The 25,429-nt window shown below is 40.2% G+C and overlaps 1 protein-coding gene and 1 non-coding gene across 2 annotated transcripts in view; both read right to left on the bottom strand.

The window, feature by feature from the left end:
* JARID2 (jumonji and AT-rich interaction domain containing 2) overlaps positions 1-25,429 on the bottom strand; it is a 315,297-nt gene that overhangs the window by 194,337 nt on the left and 95,531 nt on the right. The window lies entirely within an intron of this gene.
* Positions 21,632-21,752, bottom strand: LOC123365454. The gene has a single exon (XR_006577592.1). It is a non-coding gene; the product is annotated as a U5 spliceosomal RNA (small nuclear RNA).

Raw genomic sequence — 25,429 nt, 5'->3', positions numbered from 1 at the left:
AGATTGACCTAACTTGGTCGCTCAGGGCTGTGTAAATTGTTGTGGCTTGAATGCTGCAGTTAAGTTGATCTAGCCTCTGATGTAGACACAGCAGGTTCTTCTGTCAAACTAGCTATCATCTCTTGAAAAGGTGGATTAACAACATTGATGAAAAGCCCCCTTCCACCAATGTAAGAAGCATTTACACTACAGTGTTACAACAGCTCAGCTGCAGCACCCTAGCAGTGCCACCGCAGTGTAAACTCGGCTCCAGAAAATGTGTGCGCTTCAAAGCACATCTCTCTCTCTCAGTTCTCACATATGAGCTGTATGGCAGATAAAATGCCACATGGTTTTGTGTAACAAAAGAACTTAAGAAGATTTGAGTCTGATTTACTTAATCTTGTGTACATAACCATACAGTGATGGAGGGGAATAAAACCTTTTTCTAAGTACAAGTTACTAGTGATTTTGGGCACATCAAATTTGTGTGTGACTACCTTGAAGAAGCCCAGTTTCCAGAGGGTGACTCCAGCTGCATTTCATACAAGTCAGGCCTTTCCTCCCCCCCCCCCCAGAGGAAAAAAAAGTTTCTCAAAATAGACAACCTAAAATTGAGGTACCCAAAATCATTAGACATTTTTTAAAAATTTGGCTTTAAAATGTTAAAAATCCATTTAATACTGGCTCCATGGGTAACTCATTCTTTTATATACGTTCAGAGCCCTTGGCAAGGGTTTTTCAAATCTAGGAAAGTAGCACATCTAGGAAAGTATATGAACATACTAAAAGCATACAAAAACGTAACTGTTGCTCTTGTTGGTCTACCAAGGTAAATACTTGAAAAAATACTAACCCCAAACAAAACTGATGTTAGTGTGCATTTAAAGTTCTCATTTATCAAATTAGAACAAAACTTCAGATGTGTCTTTCATCTGGCCATAGTTTGCCTGGATGCCATGACTTCCTAAAAATGCATTTACAATGTAATTATCATGTTGCACCCAGAAGGAAGGAGTTCAGACTTCAGCTTAAACAAAGCAACACACATAAACAAGTCTCAAAATAAGTTTTGGGTTTTTTTTCCCAGTGGCCAGTAGATGGGAGGGAGAGACAGAAAAGCAAGATAGGACAACAACATTATTGTAACCTTAAAGGCAGAGAAAGCAGTACAGAAGGAATTCAAGAGATTAAAGTCACTCTGATGTTTAACACTTCAAAACATAAAACTTCAAAACAGTATGGCTGTTTTCATTCAAATTGCCTTTAAACCCTGTATACATCATTGTATTCAGATGGCAAAATACTCCTTTTTATATTCTTATTTCCATGACATTAAAGGATCACCACCCACCAAAACCTAGAATGACCTACGTCAGGAAATAAAGAAACAACTGTACGAGAAATATAAATGAGAGCTACTTTAATTTTTAAAAAAGGATACCACCCCACAATACTATTTATATGAAACAAATGTAAGGTCTTTTACGGGATTATTGCTTGAAACCAATTTATATCTGATCAAAAGCTTTGTAGTAGTTCCTTATTGGATTTGGGTTATGGGACATTTGTCTTTAAATAAGGAATGTCCCTTAAAATACAGGATGGTCGGTCACTTTAGCTGCAACTGTTGGACATACACACACTTCCCCTCCCAGAGTACTGAAGCAAAATAATGAAATGAAAAGCAACAGTTCCAATAAAGAGAGAGTATTAGGCTTAAAATAAAACTGACAGCACACACTCATACACAGCAAATTTGACTTCTTTGAAACCCCATAAAAGAATGTGTACTTGTCTTTGATTGCAGCCTATTAAAATACTACTGCTGAAATTGGATTGTGATCTTCTGTTGAAAAATAATTTATTATGTAAAAACTCTGACAGCCTGAATCTCTGGCCACCAACAGAGTCTTTATAAAAATCTGCTGGGCGGCTGCCAATTCAGCTCTTTGGAGTTGGGGAATGGGAGACATCTGAGCCAGTAGTCAGGGCAGCCACATGTGCTGTGACATCCATAGCCCTACACCTTTGTGGTTAAATGGTACAGTCCAAGAATAAAGCAGGAAGGAAGGAAAGAAGGAAAGTCATACTGTTGCTAGATCCAGAACCCTTTGCTTCTCTGGTTAAAAACTGCTGCATGGAATTGGGAGATTCCACATTCTAAATATTCTCTCTGCCTCTGAGCTCTCATTAAAGCTCTTCACTGAGCACATCTCCACAGGCAGTACCTAGAATGCAGGGGAAAGGGTTTATAAAGTAGCTCCAGATAATTAAACTCAAGCATCTTGTTCCTAGTGAATTTCATTTTGATTCAGCTCTTATTTCTTATAGTATGTAAGCCAGACAGTCTGCAACTATGCTAACAACAGTAAAAAGTGATTGTTACATTTCAGAGGTTTGACAAACCGTAGGTGTGAGCTTTCCTGAACTCAGCCCAAACTTGCTGCATCTAATTATCATCAGACTGAAGCACCCTCAGAATAGAATGCCTGGCCCTTCATTCATGAAGTTGTAACCTTTGTCATGTGCCAAAAGCAGCATCAAAATTACAGCAATAACAGATGACAAAAATTAAAATGGCTTGAAAGTCCATTTAAATGCACTGTTCTTGCTATTTATTATTTTAAAGGGACCTAAACGTGCACTAGGCATTTCATAGCACCTGGAAGGTCATTTCAGATCAGGTCAGGAACACTGGACATCTTCGGGGGCTGATCAACATTAGAGAAGTTACACCAGTGAAAGAAACTAAATCTAATCTATTCACATGAGTACAACACAACACTTCTAGAGTAGACCAGCCCTATGATTAATAATTTGTCTGTTTTTAAAGACATTCAACTATGTAGGAACACGAACAAGAAAACTAAGGTTTTGTCTACACGAAAAAAAGCCAGTACAGGTTATATCAGGTCCCCAAATGAAACACGGTAAATGGGCAAAAGGACTTTTTTGCCATCATAACTGTGTCTACACTAGGGCTTTTACCAACCCAGCTATGCTGGTTAGGGGAGTGATTTTTTCACACCCCTAACCAACACAGCTATGCCAAAAAAAACTTGCAGACCAGGCCTAAGTCGGCCACAAGAAATCCCTTCCCTTAGCCTACAAATGTTTGACTAGGCTTCTCACCTTCCAATTAGTCCATGGGATCTCTCTCATTCAGTAAGTCAACAGGATCAGGATGAGGTAAAAGCCTTCTTTTACTTTTGCTCCTACTATAGATAATTACAAGGGTGAACTAAACCATTCTGAGACCACTTCTGATTTATCTCCCTTCTTAAGACTTTTAGGCCTGTCTACACTGCAAATGTTCACCAATACCATTAAACTGTTTTCTAAATTCATTTAGTTAATTTGATGCAACCTCCTTATATGGACATTCTTACACTGGTTTAAGAGTGTTAATATTTAGTTCATTGGTTACCAAATTAACTGAGTTCTTGTGGGCAACTTAGTTCCTTTCCCATATTCCCAGGTAGCTGAACACCCTTAACATAGGGCTGGTAACAAACCCAGTTAAGCTAAATCAACACAAACCACTCAAACCAATGTCAGAGTGTTCACATAAAGGGGGCTATACATATTTAACTGAACTACCGGTATTTAGTTTAGTGCACACTCTGGAGGAGACTAAGGATGTGTCTACACAGCAAAGAAAACAAACAAAAATACCAACAAGGTGGGTCAACTGACTTGGGCTTGAGGAGTTTGAGCTGCAGGACTACAAACAGTTGCGTAAACATTTGGGCTGATCCCGGACTCTGAAACCCAGTGCTGGGGAGGGCTCAGAGCCCGGGCTCCAGCCTGAACCTAAACATCTATACGGCTATTTAGAGCCCTGTAGCTCAAGCACCATGAGCACAAGTCAGTTGACCCAGGTTCTGCCACTCGCTGCCACTTTTTCTGCACTGTATAGACACTCCATTACTGTCTTTCAATAGATAAGGGCTTGCACACACCAACAGCAAAGAAGTCCTGTATATTCTGACTTTCAATAAACTTTCCAATAGGCAAGACACTATCACGCAGTGTTCCAGGAAATCTCATAACTAAATAAAACGACATCTGCTCCAAACTTTGTCACCTAGCGACTATTCAGTGAATCTGTCCAATAACTTCCAAGTAGTACTTCAGAGCATCTATTCCAATTAATTCAGCCTAAAAGAAGTTATAAAGGCACATACCTAGCACTGCACTCATGGCAGCTTACTAGGTATGCTAAAGCTAAGTATTCAAAATATACTATTGTACATAGTCATGCTATTAGATGTCTAAAAAGCTGACAAATGCATGTGCAGCTCCTCACCCTAGGCATTGCCATATGTGATCTGCAGTGATCAACATATTTTAAAACAAAGGAAGCAGGAGTAGCTGTAAGACACAGCTATCACTGAGGCAGCTGAAGTGATGATCAGTGATGACACCTTTTAAAAAAAAATAGAAAAAGCATGGAGCTTTCTGTAGGGAACAGATTCTTCTATCTGCATGGAAAAATATTTTACTGCATAGATAGTTCACAAAAAGTAGCTATTTGATAGAGTTGGTAAAAAAAAAATTTCCATGAAGATTTTTCAACCAGCTTATAGACTAGGCATGCTTTTTGGAAAATTTAAAATGTCAATGAACATTTTAAAAAATGCACGAAATTTTTGCTGCATTCTTCAACCAACTCTCCTATTTGGGAATATTGAAGAGTAAACCTAACACAAAATATCTTTATAAAAATATATATTTCCTACCCTGCTTTTGGAGTGAGATAAGTGTCTGTAAAGACAACAAAATTCAGCTTTATAAGAACTGTTTATTGTTCTTCTACTCTCCTTTCTCCATCTCTATCCGATCGATGGAAACTTAAACTTTACCAAAGTTATCAGAGGCACATCAAAGACAACCATTAAGCTTTTAAGTGCACTAACGGATATTTTAGCACTTACAAATACTTTTACCTCCATCTTCGTGCTTTACTGCTCAATTTGAGATGAGACTTGCTTCAACTCCTGTTGGAATTCCCCACATTTTAAAGGGGGATGATTTTCAAAGTCTTTTTTTTCCCGCCCCATAGAGAGGGTTTCAGATTATTTCAAGCTACAAATATAATGCACTTCAAAAATTTAAAAGCATTTCACAAACTTAAGAGCTTTTCCATAAAAGTTGTAAATGGCATCACAGCTATAAAACTCTCAAGCTTCTAAGATTTAATGAATTATGCAGCTGCTGTCAAAAGTCAAACTGCAGTCTAAGCATTGCTATTTTCAAGCTACAGGTATTTAAAAATCCACTAATATATTATGAACCACATGGTGCAAGGTGAAAAAACATGTTAAAGACCTTAAGGTGTGTGTTTGGTTTTGGTTGGTTGGTTTGTGTTTGTTAGGCTTTCTAAGTCAAAATAAAACACAAGAAAAACTGAGTTAGTCTATTTTAGGTTTTCCTATGTGCTCATCATCATAGGATCCATATTACTGTTGTCACAATAACCATTTACTCCATTACAATTAGATATTTACACAGTTGTATTCTTTTTCTGTTAGAACAATCCACGTTCAATCCTGATATTTCGTGCACTGAGAAAATTAAAATTAATATCTGGGTTTTAACTATTTAATTCAGTTTGGGATCTATTTTAGGGTTTTATAATGCCTCCCCCAGCCCCACAGAATCTCAGCGCAAAAGATACCTTTTGGATAGGTTTGTTTATACCCTGTGCGGCAGAAAGCAAATATAAAACATTACAAATCCAAGAAGCAACAGGCAAATACAATACACAGCAGACAGCAAAGAAAAGTATTAAATATGGCAAACCCAGTACCTCTGAAAACTCCCCCCTGCCCTCCCCCATACACAAAGATGCTTTCCCATCTAGTAAGCTCTAAGATAGTATAATGGTGGGCATTATAAAAAATATAAAAGGCCAGCTTAAATAAAATAGGACTCTCATCATAGGCTAACGGAAGCCACGGAGGGATTTTGATGGGTCTTCTGTTGGGGGAATTTCTGCAGCCAAAAACCATCAATTAAGAAATATCTAACCCAAACCTGATAGAATCTCAGGTTATTTATTTTTGACCTGAGATTACACACACACACACGACCATTATTCAAGCATTCAGGTTCTAGGATTTAGGATGAAGGTGTCATGAGTTCACTTGAGCCAGCGGAATCTCTCACAAAGCCAGCTTGCCTTCATTTAATAGCAGTAAACTAATATTTAACTCAGGTTGGCCACCAGAGATTTAAATTCTATAACATAAAACAATCCTTTGCTGGCTCAACCAAAAAGGTGCAGTTCAGAGGTAGGTCCGTGATCAGACCAGGCCTCTTAGGTTAAGATAAGGGAGCTCCTTCCTCCTGTCCCAGTTTCACCTTTTTTATTTCGCCTGCTGGGTCCTGACTGGCTTTGGCCTACTTCCAGTCCTTCTACTGCCGGAGGACCAGTTCTCGTTGATTTCCCCAGCCACTGATCCTGGGTGGCCTATGTAGGTAGATACTGGAGGTCTAAAACTAGGGGGCAGCAAATGCCTGGTACCTGTTACAGAAAGGTGTTTAATTAAATTATGGAATAGCAAAACCTAACAGAAAAACAAACAAAACCAGTATGTTTTTGTAGCTGGGATTTACAGCGGAAATACAGAGACTGATTTTTAGGATCCAGGCAGTGATTTCATACTATGTACTGTAGGTTTATTCTCTATAGTTCAAACATCCATCCCCCACACCCTTTTAACAGACAAATCAATTTTTCTGCTGAAGTTGTATGGAATGTTTCCCCTTTATGCTTCAAATACCATAATGAGGATTAAATATTAGTTCTGCTCTGTGACAATGTGAACTGAAAATAGATTGCTTCCATACAAGTGAATCCAACAATGTCAGTGAAGCATCCAAGATGTATATAATTCAAATTAACTAGCACACTACTCAAAGGAGATTTACTGGTATGCTCATGCTCCTGTATTCCTCAAAGCCTTTCAACTCCTTAAGCATGAGTTCAATGTCAGATTATAATCATAAAAGCACAGTGCATAATCATAAAACTGCTAGTTCATATCAAGATTGTTTGCTCCCAAACCTTGCACAAGTATCATTACAAATGCATCACATCTCAGCAAGCACCACCTCCTCTTCCATTAGTCAAATTCTAACAATTGCATCACCTCTGTGAACTGTACATACAACAATACCTGAGATTGATCTTCCCTGCTCTGTTCCACAATACTTTTACCCAACCGAGAGTACAGCATATACAAAGTTTTGTGATGAAAGGCACTTTTAAGTTGACACTGTCCCTCTAAGTGTTCCTTTCTGATATACAGGGGTACATAGTGGCATATATTGCAATAAGTTACTAGTGCACTTGATCATGAACAACAGTTTAGAAGCCAAATGAGCAATGTATGCAATCTTACATCTTTAAAAAGTATCTCCTTAGGTCCTGATCCTGCAACTGATTCTTCATGGAGCTCCATTAACTTAAATGGGGCTCCACATGGAAACATATCTGCCCATGTGGAGTCAGTTACAGGACAGGTGCCTGAGCCTATAATTAGCAATGCCATAATTTAGGCTCAAATGACATGACTGACTCCACTGTGCTACCAATGCTCTATTATTTTACCTTTGTTTTACCCCCTTGAGCATTCCCAGTATGTCACAAAGGACTGCAGGCAATGTAGGATGTTCCCAATGGTACATTATAGGATGGGAAAGCCAGGAACTTTCAAGTTCTAAACCTAAACTTGTAGCTTAGACTTGAGAAATTCAATTAATGGTTGTGTCACCCACCCATAATAGTCCAAATTCTGTTCCCAATTACAACTGTTCATTCCCACCGAGCAGAATGGAGTTCCATGGATATAATGGGGGGCAGAATTCAGCCCTAATTTAAAGGGAGTGCATGAAATCCTGTCTCTATGGAAATCAACTGGACTTTTACCAATGACTTCACTGGAGTTAGATTAAGCTCTCAACATTTCCTTACCTATCTCAGAGGAATATTGTGAGAAGTAGCTAATGTTTGTACATGCAGTATCAAGATGTAAAGTGTTCTGAAAGTGCAAAGAATCATCATCAGCAGACCCAAAACACCTTTAAAATATTTTACGTGAAAACTAAAAAGAAACCACTAGTAGGCAGTAAATACAGTTTTCCCCTTCTTATAAAAATGAACACAATCAAATTGAAGTTAAATATTTTTCCATCTGGATGTCAGAAAATGGAACAGCAGCACCTACTGAGCTAAAATGAAAAAGGTGAAAGCGAACTCCAACTAACAGACGCTCAATACCTAGGTGAGTATCACATCAGCTTTGAAAATCTCTATGCCTACTGCACCTGCTGTGTTTAAAAACAAAAACAAAAAAAACCAAACTGTAGTGTGATACTGTTTACTCTCTCAATCCAATTTGCAGATTTACTCTTCATTTTGTGTACTGAATGAATATTTACTCTCCAATGAGTTTAGTTAGACTTGCAAAATCATATGTTTGAAAAAAAAAATAGAATTGAAGTTGCATGCTACCTTTCAACAGCCCTGCCAGCTGGAAATATGCCATCAATTGTCTGCTCAGTACGTGATAAGAAAGCAAAGTAAGCTGCTTAACAGAAATTCACTTAACTTCTTCATGTTTACTTTAAGTTTAAAAAATGGTAAGGGTAAAAGCAGATTAAAAGTTTTTCCTTTTACAGCCATCCTCATTTGGCAACAAGCTTTCAACTTTACATGCCAATCTATAGCTTGACTGGGTTTTTAAATGTTTGGGAAGTTGGAAAACAAAGTACAGATAGAAATTAGCCAGAAGATCCCTCTGATTGTAAATCTGAATAGCACTATACCAAGAAATAAAAAGCACCTACAAATATTCTGTATGTGTTACTACAATAATCTTACTCACCAAGGATATCTGACATTTCTGTTCCAAAGCAACATATGCTCCTTTCCCCCACCCAAAAAGAAAAAGCAACATTTCTATTTAGTCTTTGGCAGCCAATTGAAACTTTCAAGGAAACAGACTAGTCAATATGGGGCACTTGCATGATCTTTAATCCATCTTTTATGTCATATAATGGGGCTTGCAGTCTTACACCTACACATGGTCTCACTAAAAAAAAAATCAATAGAGCTCTGAACAGCCATAGACACCTGCTCACATGGAGCAACTTGCAGGATCGGGCCTCAGAATAGCACTCTCTCAAGACAGCATTGTGTCTCACTCCCCCCCTCCCCCCAAGTGTTTTTTAAGTTTACCAATGCATTAATAATTTAGATGTATACACAATAAAAGCCTTGAATGACAGCAAGCACTCTGCCACCACAAAACTTAATCTATATTTCCCATTAGTAAATGTTACTTCCCAGGAATTAATTTTTTAATAGTGTATTGGTTACTTCCTTCCCTGGACATTTACTCTTTCAGAGCTTCTCCAGGCTGTACTATATAGCCAGAAGAACTGCCAACCCCCACAGAAAGCTTACTGAAGTGCTGTAATGTCTTTTTCCTCTCAGGTTTCTTAGCATATTTACCCACTTTTGGACAGCTCAAAAATACCCAAGTACAAAACTGCAAGATGATCTCAGGTGTGGAAAGACAGGAAAATATTTGATTCACATGTTGAAAGACACCAATCCACCTTTTCTAGATCACCATTCAGCTGGCCAAAGTGATAAAATCTGAAGAGACAGACTAATTTGTAGAGTTGGGAAATTTTGGACTTAAATTGGGGGGGGGGGGAAGTAGTGAATGACCCTTCTGATTTTTCCAACCAGCTGTAAGAAACTACCTCCCTCTACCCCCACCAGGGCCAGCTTTAGGCCGATTCCCCCAAATCGGGACCCACGCCCTAAAGAAGAGCGCCTAACTTAGAAGCCTTTTTCATTTCTACTCACCTGGTGGCACACCGGGTCTTCGGCAGCACGTCCTTCACTCGCTCCGGGTCTTCGGCAGCATTTTGTTTCAGAAGCAGGTCCTTCAGTGCCGCCGAAAACCCGGAGTGCCACCAGGTGAGTCATCCCTGTCAGGGCCCCGTCAAAATGATTTGAATCAGGCCCCGCTCTTGCTAAAGTCGGCCCTGTCCCCCCCCCCCCCACAATTTTTAAACTAAAGCTCTTTGGTTTAACTGGGCTCCAAGATCACAACTACATGTGTACTATGACCTTACAAGCAGGCAATAGCATGTGCAGATAGAAGCAACAGGGTATATCAAACATCACCACAGACTTCAACATGAACAGCAGGAAGAGTTCCGACAGCTACAGTGCCCTTTGCTCCCTCTACCTCACATCTGCAGCATGGAGCTATTTCACCCCATAGTCTGCTGCTATGGACAATGATGGAGAGGAACATCTCAGTGTCCACCCCACAAAGAAGGAAAGAGGTCTCAGAGCCTACTTCTCTCCATGTTACAGAGCGGGCGCCTGACCTTGGTCATTCTGAAAGCTGCTTCTGCTTGGGGGATGGGCAAAAGAAATAAAAACCAGGAAAACAGGGGTCAAAAGAAAGCCCCAAACCAACACAAGTTGGGTGCACTAAATGGGGTCCTAGAGCGTGTCCTCTCTCTCCCTTGAGAACAGCTAATAGTGTGAAAAAAGCATGTCTTGCCTCACACAAGTAAGGAAAGACCAAAAATGTCTCCAAATCAGACAAAAAATGAACCCGTCTGAGGAAAATAGCAAAGAAGGGGGAATGTCTGCTGTGAGCCTTTTGCTTTAGGCAAAATACCACAATCTCAGGAATTATTTTTATCTTTGAAAATTAACGTATTGATACTGCCCTCATAGCGTATACTGTACGGTTAAGTGGGAAGAAAGAAGCAAAGAGAAAAGCTAGAGGGGTTTGAGGGCAGCGGAGGCCAACCTGAGCCTAAGAAGGAGCCAGAATTTACCAATGTACATTGCCAAAAGAGCCACAGTAATACGTCAGCAGCCCTACGTCAGTTCTCGTGCTCCAACCCACAGCGCCTCCCGCCCACCAGCAGCCCCAGCAGCCAGTGCCCCCTGCCTGCTGCAACCAGCTGTTTCACATGTGCAGGAGGCTCTGGGGGGAGGAGTGAGGGCATGGCAGGCTCGGGGGAAAGGATAGAGTGGGGGCAGGACCTGGGGCAGAGCAGGAGGTTGAGCAGTGAGCACTACCTGGCACATTGGAAAGTTGGCATCTGTAGCTCCAGCCCTGGAGTCAGCGCCTATGCAAGGAGCCGCATATTAACCCCTGAAGAGCCGCATGCGGCTCTGGAGCCACAGGGTAGCCGCCCCTGCTCTAGGGAATCAGGTTCAAGCATTAGCGCCTGCAGTACATCTCCCTACCAAGCGAAGCTTTCACAGCTACCAAAACATTTAATTTGTAGTGCTTAACAAAAGCCAAGCAGAAGAGGCCAACAAGCAGATTTACAGAAGTCTACACAATATTTGACCTAATATAATCCACGAAGTAACCATTTTGTCAGCAAAGTGTTGATTTTCTGGAAGGGTGATGAGATGGACATATACTGAAGAGCTGTGACTGGTAGGTTTCTACTATGCTATCTTTTAAAGAACAGCAAACACTCATTATCTTAGAAGCCTCCTGGTGGAATAAGCATTAACTCCTAAGGGAGAAAGAAAACCCGCAGCATTAGCCCCAAACTGCCTTTATATAAGAACATCTCCATTTAGCTATGACACAATGGGATTCCCTCTGACGCTGCTTGGCTCCCTAAAGCAGTGGTTCGCAACCAGGGGTACGCAGAAGTCTTCCAGGGGGTACATAAGCTCATCTAGATATTTGCTTAGTTTTACAACAGGCTACATAAAAAGCACTAGTGAAGTTAGTACAAACTAAAATCTCATACAATGATTTGTTTATCCTGTTACATTTCAGTGTATACTATATAGAAGTACAGTATTTATATTCCAGCTGATTTATTTTATAATTAAATGGTAAAAATGAGAAAGTCAGCAATTTTCAGCAATAGTGTGCTGTGACACTTGTATTTTTAGGTCTGATTTTGTAAGCAAGTCATTTTTAAAACTTGGGGGTTAGTTAGCAAGATAAATCGGACTCCTGAAAGGGGTACAGTAGTCTGGAAAGGTTGAGAGCCACTGTTTTAACAACTCAAATAAGTCTCTCTCTTTCTATTTATGAAACTTATTTCATTGGTGGCTAGCTGCTGCATTTGAGCAATAAAAATGGAGGCCATTTGTTTACTTACTGGTTTACCAGAGCCAGGCTCATGCATTCCCCCTGGAAAATTACGTGTACTTTTTTCCTTCCACTTGCTAAAAGAAATAGCATTCAATATATATGAAAAATTGGTAATGGTTTCTGTGGTTGCTATATCACCAAGTGAGAGACTAATAAAAGATGTATTTTACACAGTGTTCATATATTGTGACCTATTAAAAGAAGTATTAAATATCATGTGTTATAACGCTTTAATCTTATACACTGCATTCAGAAGCAGACAATTATCCCTCTTCTCTCTGCCTCTCAATAGTTGCCTTACTCCTACTTTCCCTGATGTCCATGAGCACAGGTTAAATCCTCTCATCTTAGCCCCCAAATCTCAGGGCACTTGACCAACTTTTTCCCTCCTCAACAGAGTATGAAGGGTCCAGTTATGAATGCCACATAAATCAAGTACTGGAGCAGCGGCCAGCATCTCACTCACCACAGTGGACAGTCTTCAAGGGTGGCCATAAGCATATACATCCTTGCCAATGGCAGCATTCATAATTGTTCTTGCTACCCAAATGCACAACAGCATGCTTACATGAAAGTTGCAGATGTCAGGCAGAGGGGGAACGTGTCTGGAGAGTACACATTTGTTTGTAGAATCACAGAAATTAGAGATGAGAGGGCATTAAGTCATTTCGTTCATTCTCTGCCAACATAAAATTGTTCTGTATAATACGTTTTCTTGTGTTTTATCCAGTAAGTTTTAAATACCCCAGACAAAGAGGCTTCCTCTATTTCCCTTTGGGAAGCCATGACACATCCTGATCAATCTGAATTCTGAACATTTTTCCAACATTCATTCAGAATTTTCCCTTTCCATTTCATCCTTTCAGTTTTAGCGATACCTGCCTGCACCATTCTAAATAATTCTCCTGCCTTGACATTTTGACCTCTCAAATATGGTACTTAGAAACAGTTATAAATATTTGCAAACCTACTCTTGTGATTTGATACCTCCATATGTGCAACCCCAAAACCGCAACAGCCTTTTTTGCTGCAAACATCACTAAAAACCTCGTATCAAATTTGCTGTCCACTATCACCCCTGTTGTCTTTCAGTCTATGTATGGTCCTGGGCAGGGGTAGTCAATTATTTTTGTCTAGGTCCAAATTTCTTGGTCAAGGTCCAGACTCCAGAGAAAATAATAACCAAAAATAATGATAAGTAGTCAATAAAAAGATTTCGGGGTCTGTTCAAAAGCATCTGGCAGTCCGGATTGGGCCCACAGTCCATCTATTGACTACCCCGGTCCAGGGTTTTCTCCCTCACACAGAATACAAAGAGCACAGCTAAGTTTTGTATCACGTTTATCACCTATATAGAATCCAAATGCTTGAGTAGTTTAAAAACTTTGTTTCTTGAAACATGTATTTTACACATCTTAAGTTTCTCTCCCTTCCTTCCACCATACAGATATTTGTTTACTGTACAAAACTTGTGTCAAATAGTCCTTTTATCTAGGTTTTCTATAAGCCACAATCGCCACTGTGTCTGAACACATTCCAAAATTATGAAGTGCACACAAAGATATATTCATCTCTTTCCTCTCCCCCTCACTATCAGCAGCGACTGCTGGAGTGCATTTTACACCCCCCCACACACCCTTTTTTTTTTTTTTAAAGAAAAAAAAACTTTAAAATGTGGGGTTTGGGGAGAGGGAAAGGAAGTGGGCAGAAGGGATTAAAGGTCAAAGAAATAGGTTTTGCATATTGCTCTGAAGGCCTGATAGAAATAGAAAATTAAAACAATGTGTCAAAGCCAGAGTGATAGTGCATATAAACAGTATACAGGAGTAAGATTACCTTGACTCTTGTAGAACAGCAGAACCATTACAAGTTTCGTCTTAAACGCTGTTGTCCAGGAGGATTTCATAGCTGCTGTTATTAGGCATGCTCTTTTAATGGTGGCTTTCCCATGTAGACCAATTAACACAAAACTGCAAATTGCACAATGTCACACACAAAAATACCTATGGTGTCAGGGAGACTAAAGAAATCTTATCAATCAATTTTCTTTAAACGCAGTTTCCACTGGGGAGAGGATGGAGACACTTGTTCAACTTGAATGTATTGAACAAAAAAAAACCCCATCAAGTGGGAGTAGGATTTGTAGGTCAGAACTTGTCCCCCGTTCTCAGAGACACAATGAAAGTCATTTATATTTACAGGAAGTTTCACCACATTATGGGAATTTTAAAAGCCTTTATAACACAACCAGGATTTCACGTCTTTAGAAAACATTTCTCTCAGTTTACAATGTCTAAACAGATGTTTTGTTGACATAAGAAATAGGAGGGATTCCTCAAAAAGTCAGACTGACATGTTGACAGACTTGCAGTGTTATGTTGTTCGATTTCAAACAATTTACTGCAGACACAAGCCAACAAGCTAGTTACTTCAAAATAAACATTTCCCATCTCGAAAATATTTTCCGATCTTCAAGCGTACCCAGAATACACACTTCAGGGGTAGGCAACCTATGGCACGCGCACCAAAGGCAGCACGCGAGCTGATTTTCAGTGGCACTCACACTGCCCAGGTCCTGGCCACCAGTCGGGGGGGCTCTGCATTTTAATTTAATTTTAAATTAAGATCTTAAACATTTTAAAAACCTTATTTACTTTACATACAACGAAAGTATTATAGCCTTATAGAAAGAGATCTTCTAAAAACATTAAAATGTACTACTGGCACGCAAAACCTTAAATTAGAGTGAATAAATGAAGACTTGGCACACCACTTCTGAAAGGTTGCCGACCCCTGCACTATAACCAGGGCCGGCTCCAGATCCCAGCGCGCCAAGCGCACGCTTGGAGCGGCATTTTGCTGGCAGGGCGGCAGGCGGCTCCGGCGGACCTTCCGCAGTTATGCCTGCGGAAGGTCCACTGGAGCCGCAGACCAGCGGACCTCCCGCAGGCATGACTGCGGAGGATTCGCTGGTCCCACGGCTCGGGTGGACCTCCCGCAGGCATGACTGCGGAAGGTCTGCCGGAGCCGCCTGCCGCCCTCCCAGCGCACCCTCCGCAGGCGCGTCTGCAACAGGTCCCCCAGAGCGCACCCCCTGCAGCCCTGCTTGGGGCGGCCAAATTCGTAGAGCCGCCCCTGACTAGAACAATAAAAAACAACGTCCATGGATAACATTTTAGGATGGGATTTTCAAGAGTGCATGCAATCACCCTTTCTCCCACTGAGGGTAAGAAGAGGAGAGGAGACGCCAACGGCAGGAGACAGCAATGACAACCCAGTGGGCTTGAGTCCAGGTTAGGCTTAAAACTTAGACCTTCACAAGGCAAACAATGGGGAAAATGGTCCTTTCCCCAAATAGTGTACAATTGAAATAGATCTGAGATAACAGGCGGATACAACAGACAGGTAGGAGAAGTGCAGGAGCACCATGTACCAGTAAGACAATTACGATTAATGTAATAAGCAGTGTTCACTGCACTCCAAGTGTTTTATGGGCATCACGACAAAGGTGAGTTTTAAGAGGCAATCTAAAAGGAGGATAACATGGTAGCTTTGCAGATTTTCACAGAGAGCTCCTCTCAGGCATAAGGGGTAGTATGGGAGAAAATCTTTCTTGAAAAACTGGATCAACAGTTGATAAATACTAGCATCAGTAGTGGAGCTGGGGAGGCAGGGTCACAGCTTGATAGCATGCAAGTGATAGTCAGAATGAGGATATGCGTGAAGGGCCTTATAAGCGAAGACACAGTTCATGTTTGATAAAGTGGATAGCTGTGAATGGAGGAATATGACAGGATAGCATAGCTGGAGAAATGAGTTCAGGACAATTATCTTTGTAGCTGTGTTTTGAATTGCTTTAAATGGAGTAAGATGGCATTTGTCAAGGCCAGAAAGGAGACAGCAGTAGTCACAGTTTAAAATCATGAAGGCCCTGAACAGAGTTTTATAAGTGTGGACAAAGAAGAAAGGTCAGAGCTTAGAAACATCATACAGGAAGTAGTGGTAAGATTTAGCAATGATCGGACACGCAGGCCTGTTTACTATACAGTACAGCTCGTTGTTGAAAGGAGCTAGAAGTATTATTGCCCATTTACAAATATATCTCAAGGCTTTAGGGAAGGTGGTGGATCTCAATTTAGAGCCTTCCCCCAAACAACTTGTAGGCTCATTTTAATAGGTCTCTTAGTGTGGGTCCCTACAGCAGAAGCTGAATTCTATTGCAGGGTTTTAATGAATATGTCACCTGGTTTTTACTCTGCACCTATTTCAAATTTAGCAAAGGGATATTTGAATTTCTCATTACCAAAACAATTAATTATGACTTTAAAAAACAGTAGCCACGAGGAAACTCAGACAGGCCGTATTCTAAAGAAAAGGTATGCTTTTTTCATGTCACACCTTTTATGTAAAGATCATGCTCCTTCCTTTCCATTACTCTCTTCTCACCATCTTTCACTCCTAACAAGGCCAATTCAATATGACCAGCATGGACCCCCACTTGGTAAGGCAACTCCCATCTTTTCATGTGCTATATTTTTTTTTAAACACACACAGCTTACTGTATTTTTCACTCCATCCATGGTATGAAGTGGGTTTTAGCCCACGAAAGCTTATGCCCAAATAAATTTGTTAGTCTCTAAGGTGCCACAAGAACTCCTCATTTTTCCAGTCCATAAAGTTTGCCAAACAGCTGTAAAGTGAAACCAGCATGACACTGTCTGGTTTCACGCTGTTGTTCCGACTGGAGTTCCATATGCAGAAGCAGAACTGAACAAGCAAGGATTAGCATTAGCGTTGCTGCTTCTTGGACAATTCTTGGGATAGTAATACAGGAGATTGTTTCCTTGCAGGACTGTCCTTCCAAAGATTTTCAAAACTGAAGGGAAAGAAAAGGGACATGCAAGGAATGCAAGGAGAACCAAGATTTAAATTCAACTAACTGCTGTCAAAATTGGTGTTTGGCTGCTGCTTATCGCAAGGAAGCTGTGCAAGTTAAGGGAGAAAAATTGAGTAAATTTCTAAAAGACATATGACCACTTTATTAATATATACAAAGACCTAAAACAGTTTTGCTACCCTGGGAGGAAGGGGGGAGCATCCCTATAGTTACACAGCAGTATACAGACAACCTACTTCTAAAGTAATAAAAACTTGTTCCTAGCATTAAGGAGAGAGTCTCATCGCTTTCGGAATATGGCCAAAAAATAGCTGGTTAGGAAATGTTCAGAGCCCCTGATCCAACCCCTCAAGCTGAATTGGAAGGCTTTGCAGACTGTTACAGATGAAGGACAGAAACCAGAATCAGAGGTAGAACCACCATCAATGTAATTCCTCCAAATACATTCAAAATAGTCCAGATTGAAGGGATTCCTATCTATTGCCATTGACTAATGTAAAGGCACACTCTGCCCAAACAGGGCAGGTAGATCCATCTTATCATTTTTGAAAAAGGTCACAGCTGACAATCCAAGAGGCCACATTGCACCCATTATCCCATTCTTCCCATGATGTAGACATGGACACAGTGGAGTAAACACAAACACAGACAGAAAAAAGGGAAGGTGTTTAGCAACTTGCCTAATGACATTAAAGAATCAAATTCACAGGTAGGACTAGACCAAACAAATAGTTGGGGAAGAAGTCACCTTTCACTGATTACCTAGACCAGGCCTGCACAACATGTGGCCCACATGGACTCACTGTGCGGCCAGCAGGGGGTGAGTAGGCAAGCAGCGGGGTGGGGCAAGCCAACGGCTGGCTGGCGGATGGATAGGGTGAAGAGGCCAGTGGCAGGCTGGGAAGTGAGGGTGAGCCGGGGCAGGGGCAGCAAGCGGGCGGTGAGGAGGCGAGTGGGCGGGGTGGGGGAAGAAGAGAATAACAAGCCGAGCGGGCGGGCAGTGGCGAAGGGGTGAGGAGGCGAGCTGCGAGTCGGTGGCTGACTTGTTCTACTGATCTGGTCTCTCATAAAAATTAGTCCTCTTTGCTGCTTTTCTCTGGGCTGGGGGTTGTCCCAATGCTGCAAAGAGGGTGTTCCCAAAGGAAGATGCTTGCTTCTAACCCCCGAGGCCATCAGTATGTCTGCTCTTCTCTAGTCAGCCCACTTGACAAGTTTAATGGTCCTTGGTCTGGCTCCCGTCCCCTCTCCAAGGGTTGCAGCTGTCTGGAGGTGCTGCCTTCCACGCCTTCCTCAGTCGCACCTCATTCATTCGACAGGGCAATTGATTACAAAGTGGGGGGAAGATCTTATTCTACTTCTAGCAAAAAGACATTTTTCTTTTACCTTAATTATACTACTTTAGGGGCCCGCTATAACATATTACCAAGGTTCAATACCGGTGTTTCAGCAGGGCAGCGCTGGGGAAGGAGTGTTTGTTTCCGCGGGGCGGGCAACGCTGGGGAGAGTGTTTTGGGGGGGCTGGGCGGCACTGGGGAGGAGGTGTTTCAGGGGGGCCAGTGGGTTTCGGCCCTCAGCTGTTTTCTTTGGAGTTATATGGCCCTAGCTGCTTTATAAGTTGTGCAGGTCTGACCTAGACCATGAATAAACCAGCTTCTCCTGGTTCTGAAAGAAACCAGAACCACTTCTAGGCAAAAAACACAGGACCAATTCACGCCCTGGGAGATCTTTCAGGCAGTCTTGATATTGCTGACTGGCTGAGTTGGCCTTTCAAAACACCCTCTCTTTTACTATCTGTAACACAATACAATCTGTAGTGTAGATGGGATCTTAGTCACGTCCTGTAACCAACCTCAGATTTAGAAAATACAGGGTCATGTCTACAATACAGATTGGAACTATGTTGTGCGAGTAGGTTACAACATGGTCGTCTCCCAAATCCTCTACCTTGGCTGTATATAAAACGTAGATTGGTTCTCACCTGAGTCTAAGGGCCTATGTCATGAGAGTGACTAAATGGAGTAGAAGTAGGCCAAAATGTACAAGAGGAGTCAGAGTTGAGTGAGCAGTGAGAAAGTGAGTTGAGTTGAGTGAGCAGTGAGAACAGAAAGTATGTCTGAAAATGTGATTGATGTTATTGTTTGCGCCAGTAGGTAGACACTATACTTTTAGTGCAAAGCGGTTTCTAACCCAAATACTGGACTGTGAGCCAGCATGATTAGGGAAAAAAAATTAGAGCTCATGTGTCCAGACACTACTTCTGCCACCTGTATTCTGGGAGTACAATTTTCATGCAGCGGGTAGCCAACTACAAAAGCAGTTTCTCCTCCCTTGGTTTTCACACCTCAACTGCTAGAAGAGGGCCTCATCCTCCCTAATTAAACTAACCTCGTTATCTCTAGCCTGCTTCTTGCTTGCATATATATACTTGCCCCTGGAAATTTCTACTACATGCATCCAACGAAGTGGGTATTCACCCACGAAAGCTCATGCTCCAATACGTCTGTTAGTCTATAAAGGTGCCACAGGACTCTTTGCTGCTTATGCAGCGGGTAGGCATTTAATCGTAAAAATATTCCTGAAAGCAAGAGGAGTCATGGGGAGAAATTCATGTATATCCTTAACTGAAAGTTTACTTGAATCACTGCACAATTATTTGTAATACATGTGTTCAGAATTGCCAACTCTCACAATTTTAATCCCAAATAGTGTTTCTTACAGATTCAGCTCCTGAAATCATGCAATCACATGCAAATCTTAGCTTTCATTTAAAAAAAATAAAAATTCTTCTCATCCCAGTTGCAGAGAAAAAAGAAAAAAATAAAATGTAAAACGAGAATCCTAAAGGACTCAAATATATTTTTACAATGGTGGGATTCTTTTTATTTGCTTTCTAATATTTTTTAAGGTCCATGGCAAAACTCCTGTTTATTTCAGAAGAGGCAGGTTTCCCCCATGATATTAAACCGATTTTGGGGTCCTGACATGATTTCTGAATGCTTGATGTTTGCAAAACTGCACTGTTTCTTCAATACTTTAGCAGGAAGCAGATTAGTACGAGTTGGGGAACAGTCTAGGTAAAAGCTCTGCAAGGAAGCAGAAAAGGGCAGAGTAGGTTCACAATAATATTTTTTTCTTATTTCTAGTATGTTTGCTGCTCAAAACTACTGACTTTTTTTTCAAAATGATAGAAGTATGAAGTTAAGAGAACAATAATCACATTTTAGAGATGACACTTTTGTTCTATAACCAGATGCATGACTTACCCATGGGAGGGTGAAGCAAGGAACAGGTGTTGCGAATGCATCTGTCAAGATTCACTGCTCACAACATATTGCATCTTAATTGCTCCCACTGATGCTCAGTAGCATTACATATAGCTATGCCATGACATCACATTTTCACATCCAAAAGTAGCATATTCTTTGGTCTCTTAGGAGGTGCACGGCGGAGTGAAGAGGGAAAAGATGGGTTCAGCAGAAGGAAAACTATTTATGTTTTTTGTCTTGGTGAATATCATCAACCTATCAATAGAGCTCTGTTAAAATATGATTACAATCCCTGGAAACCCTGCACTCGCTTTAGTACTTTGCAGTCCTCTTGCTGTTGGCAGAAAAACACAGAAGGATGCATAAGATTAAAACCAGAGATGAAAGTTGAAAATTGCTTTTTGAGCCACTTGTATTTTTTCATTATTTAGTTGATACAGAGCTGCAGTTTAAAGAATAAAAAGTTGGCATTTTCTTCATAAGTTTAATTTCCCTTTATGGTATCCTTCCTTTCATTCAGCTGTTTTCCAGGAGCTACTCTCATGTCAGCAAGCCAAAACATATAAACTAACTTTGGCCAAAACTACATTTTTAAAAGTTCATAATGCCAAAATCCAGCCTTGCTTTTACATTTTTGCTTTACCACTAGGTTGAATAGCTTGCTAGAAATAGAAAAGGAATATTTTCCAACAAATAAAATTATTCATCTGCAAGTTCCTCTGCACCAACCCTCTAGTTGACCAACTGTTTTACCTTTACAAGGAATTAAGCAGAAAAGTCTGGCTTACTAGACTGGGCACAAGAAAGAGTTAAAAGTACAGCCATCTGCAGTTAGTGCTAACTTTCCTCTCAAAGTGAGCTGTATTTAGCACGTTTTTCTGGTTTAGTACACCTCCAGATGCCACTTTATAAAAAGCACTAAAAGCCAACCCTTAAATTTCTTCACCTTCTATCTTTCTTTTTCTGCAATGGCCTGATGCCGCAAGGGTGACCAGAGACTCCCATTTCAAACTTTCCTGTCAACAAATCAACTGGGCCAGTCAGAAAGCCAAAAATCCTAATATGAGGGTAGCTTCTTGGAATGTTAATGTTGAAACAACACTAACTGCAAGGTCAACCCAGAAAAGTAAAATTGTAGCAGTCTCCTAAATCAGGTTACAGCAAGCATGGGGAAAATCCCATTAAATGTTCCATTTTGCCTGTTAATTAGTAAGTCTGGATTAAATTGCAAACGCTTCCACACAGTACATTTCCCCGTGGTTTCTTTCACTGGGTCATGGTAAACATACCCAGATGATAGTTTACACTCAACTTTTAAATTTTAAGATGTTTTGAAAACTGCCCCAAAACATTTTCATGATACATTCTGTTCAAGGAAATCTTTAGTAAAAGGCGAAAGATTTATACAATCTGATATAGGACACTATGTTGAGATGGCTTTAAAATTCTTCTGCAGTATTTTTAAATAAGATCTGACAGAATTGTGCCCTAAATGAGAACTGAAAAGGACCTGCCTAATCTATTTTCACTGTCCATATGCAGGGAAATGAACTAGTAAAAAAGGGTGATAAATATTTTTATTTTTCAGTTTTAATATTCTAAGCTATTAAAGAGGCAATAAAAAAAATTCTAAATAGAGAAAGATTACTTTTTAAAGCAATAATTAACATTTGCAAACCATATTTGTCAACTATGGCCTGTTATCTTCCCCAAAGATGCATACAACATACATTATGTTTACATTTAACTTGAAAGGGGTAGCAAATGTCCCTTAAACCTAGAACTCAGTGGGGAATATACTATGATTAGCTAGGCTAGCCTTTCCAATCCACTTCTACTACAGCTGCTTCTCATCTCTATCCAGCTGCACTTTCTTCAGGGCTGCAACATAATGCTGAAATCTGGAAGAGCTCAGGATTTTTAAAAAACAAAATAGAGATTTTTTTTTTAAATAAAAAGGATAAAAACATCAAACCTGGCAGATTCTTTATTATTATTCTTCCCAAAAGCAGATTCAGGTTGAAGTACCCTTAGTTTGCGCCACAGATGTTCATACTTTCATACATTAAGTCCAGAAAAGACTTATGATCATCTAGTCTGACCTCCTGGCATAACATAGTACGCCATAGAATTTCACCAAGTAAATTCCTGCCCCATGCTGACTAAACTCATGTCTAAACTACAGCATAACTTTGAGAAAATCATCCAATCTCAATTTAAAGACTTCACCTGATGGAAAATTCACCACAGCCATTACTAAGTTGCTAAAGTACAGCAAGAAGTTTTAAAAAACAACACACAAGTTTGGTAGAAAAGACTGAAAAAAACCTGAGATAGAGATTGTTTCAACTATCAGGTTTCAGAAGGTTTGGGACACTTAGCATTTAGCTTAAAACAAACATTTCAGGATCGGTCTTTAAAAATGCAGAACATAATGGAAACAATCTGCTTTTAAAAAAAGACATAGATGTAATAGTGGCAAAACACAGAGAAAGAATTACATCAGTGGCTATGAAAGTCCCCAGGGAAAATAATATTTCAACTTGAATGCATTTCTAGCTATTTCTTTCCCCTTCTGGAATGCATTACAAAAATTTTTTCACAAGTATACACATATAATACACACATATGAACTGTATATAAAACTGTTCAATAAAATTACTACATTTAAGAAACCACATACATTTTCAAGAGCGTCAAGAAAAAAAAAATGCCCTTCACTCTCAGACTAGAAGTCCTTTCAGATATGCAGTGCTGCTTAGCCCAGCATAGAACCAATATAACACAGAAAAAGAACACACACAGATGAGCAACATGTGACTAATCTTTAAACAACCATATCTTCTATGAATAAATAAATAATCATAAAGCTAAAACCAAAACTGTCAATATTTCACTAAACAGAACAAAAAGGAATCTGACAGTATATGGACATCTCACAGTGCTAGCAAACAAAAGTATTACATTAGTGGGAGAAGAAAGACCTCTGAAAACAAAAAGGTACACAGTGTTCTACAAACTGCATGTTGATTAGTAGCTATCTGCTAATCCACCTGCCTTAAAAAGAAAAAAAAAAGTTAAATATTACTCGGTACCATAAGAATTAAAGGCAATTTTCAGTAAAATGATTGTTGAGAATCAGGTTATATATAGAACCAAAGACTGAAATCAAAATCAAATTAAAGAATGAAATCAAATTAAAATTAAAACACTGAAGTTACTTCTTTAGTGCTAAAGCAAGTTTAATAGACTGTATTCCAAGTGACAGATGGAAAGAGATCATTTAATGAAGGTTCAGAAAAGGGCAACAAAAATGATTAGGGGTATGGAATGGCTGCCATATAAGGAGAGATTAATAAGACTGGTGCTTTTCAGCTTGGAAAAAAGACAAGCAAGCAGGGATATGATAGAGGTCTATAAAATCACGACTGGTGTGGAGAAAGTAAATAAGGAAGTGTTATTTACTCCTTCTCATAACACAAGAACGAAGGGTCACCAAATGAAATTAATAGGCAGCAGATTTAAAACAAACAAAAGGAAGTATTTTTTCACACAACGCACAGTCAACCTGTGGAACTCCTTCCCAGAGGATGTTATGAAGGCCAAAACTATAAACCGGGTTCAAAAAAGAACTAGATAAGCTCATGGAGGATAGATCCATCAATGCCTATTGGCCAGGATGGGCAGGGATGGTGTCCCTAGCCCAGGGGCCGGCAACCTTTCAGAAGTGGTGTGCCGAGTCTTCATTTATTCACTCTAATTTAAGGTTTTGCGTGCCAGTAATACATTTTAATGTTTTTAGAAGGTCTCTTTCTATACGTCTATAATATATAACTAAACAATTGTTGTATGTAACGTAAATAAGGTTTTTTAAATGTTTAAGAAGCTTCATTAAAAATGCAGAGCCTCCCGGACTGGTGGCCAGGACCCAGGCAGTGTGAGTGCCACTGAAAATCAGCTCGTGTGCCGAAGGCGGCATGCGTGCCACAGGTTGCCTACCCCTGCCCTAGCCTCTGTTTGTCTGAAGCTGAGAATGGGTGACAGGGGATGGATCACTTGATGATTACCTGTTCTGTTCATTCCCTCTGGGGCACCTGGCATTGACCACTGTCAGAAGACAGGATATTGGGCTAGACTGCTAGAGGAACCTTTGGTCTGACCCAGTATGGCTGTTCTTATCCCATACTCAAATATTAGAGCCCTTGTATCCATGTTAGAAGGAAACAAATCTTCATTATCTATATAATTAGGCTCTTAAGTCGATTTCCAGTGAAGGCTGAAGTCATTCAACAGTCTCAATCCTATACCTGCTGAAGCTAACAGCCATTTCCCAATATCTTCATGGGAGCAAGGTTGGATTATAAGTGATAAACATACTGCCCCACACACACTCATGTTATTTTACTATGGCCAGTAACCATTTCAATCTATGGTACTTGAGACAGACAAAAAATTTTCTGTACTTCATGTTCCAAACAGCCTTTCTGTAATAAAGAGAAGAAGTTCTGCTTCCCCACTGAAGTCCTCAGAAAAAAGTATTTTGGGGGGTTACAAATTAGCATGCAAAACAGGGAGATGCCTGGTGACACATTTGGGGTGAACTGACCAAGATGCTTTGGAGAAGTTAGTATAAAAAGGTAAAGCGATTTTCCTTGCTGGAAAATTAACATTTTTCTCCACAACAGTGAGGCTTTGTTGGATGTTCACTCATTAGATCTCAGCAGCCACCAGCATAAGTTTGCCTTTTTTTAACGACATAAGTCACCGTATTTCGGTATTTAGTCACTTCTGAAATAGGAACATCAGCACATTCCATCACAATGTTACGGGTTTCCAGGTTGGCTATGAACTCTGACATAACCAGCAAGTGTGTAGAAGTTGTGTTGAATATGGCAAGTTCATAAAGCTACTGTAGGATCTCAGACCTCTACCAGAATTAGGGCAGGCCTTTGATACATGCTAGAGAGAAGTTAGAAGAGTTTTAAAAAGATACAAGAAGGCTGCAGCATTAGGCATCTAAAATTTAGAGCAAATATTATATATTCACAGGGTGCAGGTGGCATAGAAAATGTGTACCACAGGGTATTTGTTTTATAACTGGTTTCACA

Source organism: Mauremys mutica, chromosome 2, assembly GCF_020497125.1.
Source record: "Mauremys mutica isolate MM-2020 ecotype Southern chromosome 2, ASM2049712v1, whole genome shotgun sequence".
NCBI classification, from domain to species: Eukaryota; Metazoa; Chordata; order Testudines; family Geoemydidae; genus Mauremys; species Mauremys mutica.
Note: the sequence above shows the minus strand (reverse complement) of the source record. Positions and strands in the feature narration are given on the sequence as shown.